Source organism: Lissotriton helveticus, chromosome 8, assembly GCF_964261635.1.
Source record: "Lissotriton helveticus chromosome 8, aLisHel1.1, whole genome shotgun sequence".
NCBI classification, from domain to species: domain Eukaryota; kingdom Metazoa; phylum Chordata; class Amphibia; order Caudata; family Salamandridae; genus Lissotriton; species Lissotriton helveticus.
The window spans coordinates 1,269,320,586-1,269,332,623 of NC_136069.1; positions in this window are offsets into that span (position 1 = coordinate 1,269,320,586).

Here is a 12,038-nt window from a genome sequence, read left to right on the forward strand (position 1 = left end):
CTACCTCCAGAACATTACGGCTGTATAATATATACAGACGGATCAGCACAGCCCGCAATTGGGGGTAAACAAGCTTATAGTGCAGCGTGCGCGATTGTTAAAGGTCACTGACGCGATGGTAAATTCAGACCTATGGTCACAAAAACTCAATCATTAGGAGGCTGTACATCTCAGCAAGCTGAACTCCAAGCTTTCAAGATGGCGCTTGAAAATACCGATCGCGAATTCGCCACACTCATAGTGTGTGATTCGTATTTCTGCGTCCAGTTTTACAATGAATATCTACAGAACTGGGTACAAAATGGTTTTAAAGACGCAAAAGGTGGCACAATCAAGCATAAAATGCTTTGGGAACAAGTAGTTGTTTTACAAAAAGAACTACAAAAGACTCACGTGATCCATACACTGAGTCATCAGCGTGATGGCGTTCATGTGTAAGGGAATTCATTGGCTGATGAAGCCGCGAAGGCAGCTGTGCAAACGGCTTGCGTAGCTGCAATTACTCATTCATAAACGAAGATAGACAGCGAAATATTACAAGCAGTCACTGCTTCACTAAAAGACAGTGGTAAAACACTACCAAAAGGCTATCCACTCAAGTACTCCCATATAACTGATGCAAATAGTGTTCCGTTTGCTCGAATCCCTGGAGTGGGGGATAGAGCAATCCCAAACATGGAACTCAGGTTAGGACAAATCCTAGCAGCACATGAAGGGCTTGCCTCTGCACACTCAGGTGTTCCTGCCACAGTTTCATTATTAAAACAGGGATACTGGTGGCCGCGCATGAGGAAACAAACCAGAAGCTATGTTTTGGAATGTGAAATCTGACAAAAAAGGAGAGTTTCAACAGTGAAACGCCCGGCTCAGACGCCCCTTCTAATTTCAGATAAACCATTAGCATGTGTTTACGTGGACCACTGTGGTCCCTCAGAAAGGGATGGCAACTATAAATATATCATGGTCGCAGTGGATTCATGCACAAGATTAATTTGGATGTGGCCTCAGCGCTCGGCTGATGCCCGAATTGTTATAAAAGATTTGCGAGTCTTTATCGACACATACGCAATCGGCACGCTACATTCTGACCAGGGTCCTGCGTCTAGCTCTAGGGCTTACAAGGAGGCCATGGCCAGCTTGGGCGTTGCATTGCGATTTTCGAGTCCATTCCATCCTGAGGGAAATTTGGTTGTGGAGAGAAAAAACCGTGACATAAAGCAATCTATAACAGCTAGGATATTAGGTTTGGGTGATGGGTGGGTCAAACATCTAATAAATGTCCAACGTAGTCTTAATAACCTGCCAAACAATTCTCTGGGTGGAATCACTCCATATGAAATCCTTTTTGGTACTAGAATGTTGGTTGAAGATCTCGATCGTCACACTTCAGTGGTGGAACAAAATCCCTTTGATATCAAAGATCGTTTGCCTGTTTTACAGGACTTAAATGAAACAAGAAGATGTCTGAGCAACACAGCGAAAAGCCAACGACCACTGAAGAAAAACTACCTGTCTCAGCAAGACCTGTCTGGATTCCAAAATAGCGGACAAGAAGGAATTTGGGCCTTCTTACAGAAAACCAGTACCAGTTCTAGCAGTCCACGGATCAAGAACAGTGCTACTGCCACCCCTTGCTGGAAAAAAGGAGAACCGGTCTGTATCAATTGACCTGGTAAAACCACTCCAGGTGGCCGATAATAAGTAGTAGGCCCAGTGGGCTCCCAAGATGTAGCAGACGACCAAATCTTGCTACTATCCAAGAGGTTCAAACTGAAAGACTCATCACGTTTGAAGATTCTAAAGTAAGAAAAGAAGGACTATGTAACAAAGACATGGAACTTGTGCCTCTTGAAACCCAAATAACAGTTCGTCAAGAAACTCCTGTCTACAATGAAGTAGTATCTGACTATACAAACATGTCAAGGGAACAAGCAACTCCAGCGATTTCAAAAAATCCGGATGCCATACCAACTATTGACAGAGCTGCCTCTGGCTATTTTATCAACTTTGATAACTTTTCTGAGGATCCCAGTGAACCTGAAACTATGCAAGCTAACAAAACTTTCAAAGAAAAATTAACTAAACTTGGTCAAGAGCTTGCCAAAACATATCTGGTTTCACCATGGGATGAATTTTGGATTGGATTAGGTGTATTTTATCTCCTGCTATGGCTCATTCTTTTTTTAAGTTTGGGGAAGCTGATGGATGGAAAACACATTAAAATGGACACAGCAAGTAAGAACATCAACTTGCTCCTGAAGCCACACAAATCATCTCATTGTGAACAATGAGACCTGTCATGAACATCACAGCGGTTCCTCTACCTGGTGGAGTAGCTTGGGATACAACTGAATATGACATTTATGGCCGTGTCGAGGTGCTGAAAATTCAACACCAATTTAAGGTTTCCTTGAGTGACTTCGTTTCACCCAGCACATTTTCTGATGATTGGGACTTTGAAGCTGTTAATAATATGATGGCAATTTACAAAACATGAATACTTAGAAGGTTCATCAAATTATGAAGAAATGTATTAATTTAATCATTTTGGCCATCATTACTCGCACAAATCTGCAAACCCTGGAAATGTTTTAATTTATTATAATCAATGGGAACATTGCCCAACACCTCCAAAAGGTAGTTCTAAAACATTTATTAGAAAATTTCCATATTTTACAGGTTTTAATGTTAAAAACCCAGAAAGTTTTTACTTTAAAAATGTGAATAAGACAGGCATCAAAAGTATGTTGACAAATACTAAACAAATTTATTCTGCGGCCTTTTATGCTCAATTGTCCACCTTAAGCTTTAACTTTTTGAAAGACAACATTGAGACAAAAACAGTTTGGGGCACAAAAGACTGGTAGGTATAAGGTTTAGAAGCATTTTTCAGAGCCTGCATCATCCCAGAACAAATTATGTTTTTAAATGACACTGTTAAACAGACATCTTGTCTTGGCATTGCTAAGATAAAAGATTTAAACAAACCGTCCATACCTAAGCCCAAACCTGTTAGTAATTTAACTTCAGGTGAGGAGGTAGACGTAAACTATATTTTACAACAGAACAAATCCTGAATGGAAAAAAATGGTTAATCTGGCCCACAGACACGAATAACTGTCACGATAGATGCCTGAACAAGACACAAGGGTTTACAGTAAATCGGCCAGATCCAAAATATTTCCAAAGACAACATCCAGGGATAATAACAACTTATAGTGTAGGAAAACTATGCCTTGATTGGCTACAGAGATCCACACTTCCAGAAATAAAACAACACTTATCTTTGCTTAAAGATGACGTTGATCTATGAGAATTCTTACTGAGACCTCGTAATCCATGTCATAAACGTTTCATATACGCCGGTATATACGCTGCATACAATGAAGCATGGAAAGTCACGCAAATGGAAACAGCTGAAAGAATACGAGAAATTGATTGTATTAATTTAGAGAAAGCTCTCTCCGTAGTTGACAATGGATTAACAACTCTGTCGTCCAGAATATATTCTTTGGACAGCATTGTATCCTCTGCCATAGACATAATGGAACAGGACTTGCTAATGTTACAACATATCAACAGAGACAATGGTCCCTCAGCAAGAAACAATGAATCCAAAGAAATATAGACTAAATAGTTCTATATCATATGTCCAGCTGGACAGTTTAATTTCCAATGAAAAGAATATATAAAAAATCAGTGTGATACAAGTGGGACACCAGCCGGTGCCGAACTAACACACTCAAGGGAAAAGGGGACAGGGGAAATTTCTAGGCAAATTTCAGACGGTCTGAATATCATAAATCATAAACAGACAATGCAAACTATACACATATGCAACTAATAAATCACATGATGGTTATGCATTTAGTGTATTTAAGGTCGACGACGTTTCGAACCCAATTAAAATACAAGGTTCATCCTCAGGACAAAAATAAATTGCCTAATGAACACAATTATACATAGTGCCCACACTGTGGGGTTGTTTTGCCAATATGATCAATTACGGAAAAAATAAGATGGGGAGGGAAACAGAAAAACAGATTAAAACAGTTGTAGGCATGTCAACCTTTCAATGCTTGTAACCAATTATAGCCACGTTGGAACACTGTCATGCGAAGTCATGCAAAAATGTGCACGTGACCTTAAAAATCTGAGCGGCATACTGGAAGCCCTCAAGTGATACTAGCCATCTAATGACTGTACATGCAGAGAAAGTGAAGGGGAAGGAGTAAGTAGTGACAGGCGATGGCGGTGCAGTAACCAAGCAGACGTGTAGATGTCAGGTTGCATCCAGGAGTTAAACGATAACAGTACTGCGCAAGGAATGATTAACCCAGTAAGAATTGAGGAGGCCGGAGGACAGGAAGGAGCGGAGGGGTAAAAGGGGCATGCAATTGTTCGCATTGAACACAGCTTACCGGGGGACGCCGTATTAGGCTTAGTAGTTACAATAATAGATTATGGCGTGTTGCCAAACCTATGGAAAAACATAGTGCGGGATTAGCCAAAGAATAGGGGATACACAAACACCATGCGGGCTCAAGGAATATTTTCTTACCCGGGAACCGCTATTGCGGTATCACAATGTCGGGCAGTTCTACAAGGAAGCAAAAGGACGAAGAAATAATTAACGATAAGCCCCATGGGCACTGAGGGGGTGTCGCGATATGGGATCAGAACCACGGCGAAATGGGCTTACCGTATCCAATACGGGTACAGGTCCTCAATGGGGGTCCTTGTCCGTCGTGGGAAACACCTCGAGATCAGAGAGAATTCATGTTGATGACGGAAATGAGGTTATTCCGGGTCACGTGATACCGGTAAAGCCAATAGAATTACAGGTTGGGAATGGCGGCCATATTGGCACAGTTAGAAAGTAATGGTTAGAGAATTGAGAACGAACGACCTGTGCTGAATGATGTAGGTATGAAGGGGAGTGACTGTATGACTTATGACCATTGTTACCAGGCAAACCAAAATAGGGGCCGTAACAGGTAAATTGTGTCAGTTAAACCAATAAAGATACAGAAAAAATGGCGACCATATTAGCAAGGTAGGTGAAGTGCAAAATTCGGCCATAACAGAGTGGTGCAAGGAATGTGAAAAAAGGGAACATAGAAGTGACAAATGATCAATGACAATATGACATATGGCCATTATGACAAAACAAGACCCTAATACAAGAGGACACATCATTATTTTAGTACATCATAGCAACACAGAATAAGATTTCTAGAAATCAAATCAATGAGGTCCAGTCCTCCATCCTGTTAAGGCCACTGTGAAGGCTTTTAGTCTTCAAAATCCAAAGGAGTTCTTCCTTATTAAGGAGACGTTGTAAGTCCGCCCCACGAGGCGGCAACTTGATCAGGGAGATGATTGTCCACTTGAAGTCCAACTCAGTATGTGAAAATTCAGTGAAATTTTAAACCACAGGGGCATTTTGAGTCTTGCAACGTATCCTGCTCCTATGTTGACACATTCTCAATCTCACCTTCTGGGTTGTCTGCCCTATGTAAATCTTTGAACAAGGACAGATGATGGCATATATGGCATTTACACTGTTGCAATTGGAAAACTGTTTCCGTACATGCTTAACATCATTGAAAACAAAATCTTTGCCCTTAACAGTAGTGTCACACATTGAGCAATTACCACACTTAACATGCCCAGTCAGAGGGGGAAGACCCCATATGTTATCCAATGTACCACTCTCTGGTGGGGTTGGCAAGGCTGCACGAACCAGATGGTCCTTAATGTTTTTGGACTTTTTAAATGCAAAAAGGGGTTTCTCAAGTTGGAGGCGCCCTGCATCGACCACCGACCAATGTTTCTTGATACTCTTGGTTATAGAATTAGATGCAGGAGAAAAACCTGTAATTCTATTGGCTTTACCAGTATCACGTGACCCGGAATAACCTCATTTCCGTCAGCAACATGAATTCTCTCTGATCGCGAGGTGTTTACCACGACAGACAAGGATTAGATTAGATGGCTAGTATCACTTGAGGGCTTCCAGTATGCCGCTCAGATTTTTAAGGTCACATGCACATTTTTGCCTGACTTCGCATGACAGTGTTCCAACGTGGCTATATTTGGTTACAAGCATTGAAAGGTTGACATGCCTACAACTGTTTTAATCTGTTTTTTTGTTTTTTGTTTCCCTCCCCATCTTATTTTTTTTCGTAATTGATCATATTGGCAAAATAACCCCACAGTGTGGGCACTATGTATAATTGTGTTCATTAGGCAATTTATTTTTGTCCTGAGGATGAACCTTGTATTTTAATTGGCTTCGAAATGTAGTCGACCTTAAATACACTAAATGCATAACCATCATGTGATTTATTAGTTGCATATGTGTATAGTTTGCATTGTCCGTTTATGATTTATGATATTCAGACCGTCTGAAATTTGCCTAGGAATTTCCCCTGTCCCCTTTTCCCTTGAGCGTGTTAGTTCGGCACCGGCTGGTGTCCCACTTGTATCACACTGATTTTTTATGTATTCTTTTCATTGGAAATTAAACTGTCCGGCTGGACATATGATATAGAACTATTTAGTCTATATTTATTTGGATTCATTGTTTCTTGCTGAGGGACCATTGTCTCTGTTGATACGTAAAATACCCAAGGTCCCTAGCTTATTGCACCTTTGGGTTCCCTTGTGTTATATATATAATAATGTTACAACATGGCCAGTCTCAATTACGTTCTATAATGCTGTTAGGCTGGACGTTACAAAACCTTCGTTCTGGCTATGTGCCCTGGCGTTTAATCAACACTACGTCATTGTTTACTGTGTTTAACCTTACAGATAAAGAAATCTCATTGGCACAGAAGGGAGCAGATTATATGGTGCTGAGCAAAGAAAAACTGGAGAGTTTACCTTTGACCGTTTCTGAGAAACCATCAGTTGAATGGATAGTACATGGCACCATCCCGATACCAGTGACGACTTTCTGGTTTCAGTATTGCTTAAAACACATACCAGCAGGCCCATATGAAAGGTTGGGTAAAGAATACATTAAGTCGACCTGGGATTTGCCATACACACACAAATGTTGGAGTGGGGGAAAGGAGGTATTTCTTAGTGGTAAGAATTTGTAAAAACTCACTAAGCGGTACACTATTGTGTCAAGGTATTAATTTACACAGAGCCTGTAAGGTTTCTTCCAATAACCTTTCTTGCCACCTGCAGGGTTCGTTCGAAGCGGTGATAGATCCAATTTTCAGGCAGCTTTCCAATGGTAGTTACATTATGGTAAATGATCACAGCTGTTGTGGAATGATGCCAGGAATAGGCTATCTTGTTACTGTGTCAGCCAGGGTCACTTGTTGTATGCAAGTATTGTTTCCAAACACCAAGACAGATGAGGAGTCACCGCTATGGCCTTCACTGAACATCACTTCTATATGAATTGATACTTTAAGCAAAATGAAAGCAATTCTTTTGCAAAAAATGGTGCCACTGACCTCGTCCAGAGAGATGTATGATCTGCAAGTTGCAAGGTCCTCTGCAGAGATACATGCATTATTATCAACAAACTGCCCAATACATTTCACAGACATGTTAGGTCGTTTCTTCAACATGTCTGACACCAGCGGTATTGCACATGTATTTAAGACTATTTTTTCGGGACTGTTAGCACACTTTGAAGCAGTCCTGGGCATTTTTGCTAACTTCGTACACTCTGTGTTTGGCCTCTCATTTTGGCACTCGTAGCAGGGATCTTATTTCTATTACTCCTGCTCCGTTATGGCAAATCTGGCCACCAGCGATACCCAAGTCAGCATGGAGAATGCGCTCTAGGCCATGAGGTATTGTGACAGAATTACACAGATTCTTGGCTTGGCTCATTTGAGAGATCTGAATAACACATGGTTCCTGTCATTCAGACAAATCTGCCAAGATTGCATCTTACCTGTTCTACGATGCCTGCTTTGTGGAGAGGAATGCGTGTTAGATATCTGTCTAACACTACCATCGGCTATGCCAACGGATGCTGACGCATTACTGGGTCCGGTAACGGCTCCTGTGTTGTATTGCCCCCAAAGGCTACCAATCCTGATGACGGCATTCATTGAGATCTCACCGGCAAATCCAACTGGAGGTGAGATACGCGGACCAACAGGCACACAGGTACCATCTACTGTGAACATTGCTAATGCGACTGACGCTGATGGCGATGCTTCACATCTGTGTACAATTGACCTTCTTAATGGAGTGGTTGAACTTTCATCTACTGTGGTAGACGATTTCTTTGCCAGCCTTGATGACTTGATGTTTTCTCCTGACACCGAGAATAACTTTTAAAATTATCACACAGCGTTCTTTTGGAACTCTGAAATTCGACCTTCACTTTTTCAAAATAAAAGCTTCCAAGTTCGGAACTCTATTACACTACAATTTAATTTGACTTTTTTCCAAAACAGACTGAATGTTGGCACAAAGTAATCTGCTTAAAGTAGAACTATTCTTAGAGAACAAGAGTTCTTTGACTACTTCTTAGAAACAAAATTAATCTAATGCACAAATCAAACTAGCTTGGTCTCGATTTTTTTTCAGTATCTAGAGCCATTTCACAAATGTAAATTTCGTGATTCATTTGGTTCGCATTGCTAAATATCATATTATATGCTTACAGGGAAATCATTGCTTTTAGATGCATACTGTACAAATACTCATTTTGTGTACGAACATTTTTTAAATACATTTCAGGTATTTTTAGGGTGGGATTGTAAAAACACATACTATGGCTTCTATGTTTTAGTATTTACTCTTAGATGAACATAATAGTGTGGAGTGGGTGTTGGGAACAATTTTAGGACACTATTGTAAAATTACCCGATTCATGCCCTTATATAGGTATAAATCACTGTGTCCTTATATAAGGCATAAGAATCATAACCATATTTAGTCATAGCTCATGCAGTCCAAATACGGCAGGGCTACTTCCACTAGTTCCAAAAATCTACAAAGATTGCTTGGAAAAATCATATTCAGCAGCTAGGGACTTTCTCTTGCTCGAGAACTGCAACAGACCACACCCCGAACGCCACCTGCACCAACAAGCTGACCTCCTGGTCCCACATCAACGAAGAAGAGACACTCAAGGTCATGGACTCCATCCACTCAGGATCTCCGTCAGATCCCTGCCCACACCACTTTTTCAACAAAGCTGCGCAACCATCGCACCCCAACTACGAAAGATGATCAACATCTCCTTCGACACTTCGACATTCCCGGAAAGCTAGAAGCACGCCGAAATCAACGCCCTCCTCAAGAAGCCCAAGGCAGACCCCAAAGACCTCAACAACTTCCGGCCCATCTCCCTGCTCCCCTTCCCGGCGAAGGTCACCGAGAAAATCACCAACATGCAGCTGACCCACTACTTTGAGGACAACAGCATCCTAGACCCATCCCAGTCCGGATTCAGACACAACCACAGCGCCGAGACTGCCCTTATCGCCGCCACAGACGACATCAGGCGCCAGCTGAACAACAGCAAAACCTTAGCCCTCATCCTCCTTGACCTGTCAGTCGCATTCGACACGGTCTGCCACCGCACACTGAGAACACACCTCCAAGAAGCCGGAATCCAGCAGAAGACCCTGGACTGGACCACGTCCTTCCTCTCCGGCAGAACCCAGAAAATCCGCCTCCCGCCCTTCTGATCCGAAGCCACCGACATCATCTGCGGCGTACCCCAAGGCTCATCCCTCAGCCCGACCCTGTTCAATGTCTACATGGCCCCCCTCGCACAAGTGGCCCTCCAGCACAACCTGAACATCATCTCCTATGCCGACGAAACCCAGCTCATCCTCTCCCCCACCAAGGACCCGCACACCGCCAAAACCAACCTCCAGGAGGGAATGAAGGCCGTCGCCGAGTGGTTTGAGGAGCAACTGTCTGAAACTGAACTCGGACAAGACAGAAGTCCTCATCCTAGGTCCTGCCCCCTCTGCTTGGGACGACTCCTGGTGGGCGACCGCACTGGGAGCAGCTCCGACACCAACGGACCACGCACACAACCTGGGATTCATGCTCGACTCCTTTCTCCCCATGTCGAAGCAGGTCAACGCCATCTCCGCCTCCTGCTACAACACCTTCAGCATGCTCCACAGGATCTACAAGTGGATCCCGACCGGAACAAGAAGAACAGTGACCCAAGCCCTCGTCAGCAGCAGGCTAGACTACGGCAACGCACTCAGGAATCCCGGCCAAACACCTACGACGACTACAATGCATCCAGAACGCCTCAGCCCGTTTGATCCTCAACGTCCCACGCCGCAGCCACATTTCCTCCCACCTAAGAGACCTGCACTGGCTCCCTGTCAACAAGAGGATCACCTTCAAACTCCTCACCGATGCACACAAAGCACTCCAAAACACCGGACCAGCCTACCTGAACGATAGACTCAACTTCTACACCCCCACCGCCAGCTCCGCTCCGCCAGCCTTGCCCTTGCCGCCGTCCCGCGCATCCGATGAATGACCTCCGGTGGCAGATCCTTCTCCTTCCTCGCCGTCAAGACCTGGAACACCCTCCCCACCCAACTACGGCAGACCCAAGACCTGCTCACCTTCAGAAGGCTCCTCAAGAACTGGCTATTTGAACACTAGCAGCACACCCACCCTCAGCGCCTTGAGACCCTCACGGGTAAGTAGCGCGCTTTACAAATTCTCTGATTGATTGATTGATTGATTGATTGAGAACTGACTTGTCCAAGAACTCATGGAGTTTTCAAAGAACGAGAGTCTTTAATGACGTTATTATGTCCACCTTTATGTCAAACTCGGCAACTTCAAGGTATAAATATGCCCACACTTGCCTTAGCAAACACACGGTAGTTTGTAGCAGTTCGACTATCTACTTGCCCGACACATCCTGCTACGCAAGTGCCGAAGGAAGCCGACCCTCCAGCAAACGCACTGAGAAAGGCGCTGTCTTTTCTCCTGCCGAGAAATCCAGCTCCAGTGTTTCCAGGCTACCCTTGCGGGTTGCTGGGAAATCGAGTCCTGAGCCTGACCTTCTTCATTCCAAACTAAGGTATGGAGCTGATTAGACCCTAAGAGAAATCTCGTACAGATTCTTGGCAAAAGAATACTGCATTTATGCTACACCTCACTTACCTCCCCCCTCGTACTAAGCTTAGGTTAGGTACATCGGGGTAGGTGTATTTTAGAAGCACCAGTTGAGTACTTTTAGCCTCTGTTATTTATGTATGTATTTATCTATGGTTTAGGAACCATACAATGCTCTTACAGTATCCTTTTATTCTACTCTTTATACTGTATGCATTATATTTTACAACCAGTTTTACGATTGTGGCAGTTCATTTCTTATGCTTAAGAAAGAAAGACTGTTCAATATACCCTTTTTATTGAAAACGCCCGTCTCTCTATTTCTCTGCACCTTTGGTGAAACGAAGCATGCACGATTGACTGAGTGAAATATCTATCTATTGTTTCTACGACTCGGATGATCAGTTTTATCTTGGGGAAACAAAGTTGTCATGTTTATGCGGTTGTCAAAAACTAATCCCTTATTGTTTATTCGAGAAAGTTTCTAGTGACCTCTGAGCTAGCTGGCACTCACAATTAAGTCTAATGTATTCAATAGAGACCTAGTAGACCTCAGTCGTACGTGTAAACTACAGGATATATTATTCCAATGTGCAGAGCCTATTGGGAATATAGGAACTACACGACACCAGATCAGTTGACTGGGGGTGATTGTTTGATTTGCTCGGACGCTCCTTCCATCATCCCCTTTGGTATTGCTTTGTTCGCCCTAAGTTGGCAGGGTATGCTCAGATGTGGGTCCCTTGCTCACTCTGCCACTGGATTCAAGATAGCCTAACTGAGGAGGATTATGAATCAGAAACCGGTCCCAGGATGCTTGTTTCTAGTCCAGGGAAGACATGGCTTGGCAGTTCGGGCTGGACTGTTCCCATGAGGCACAGGGTCAGACTGATTTGCATGGTGATGGATTAATCCCAGATCAGTTGACTGAGGGTGAGCGTTTGATT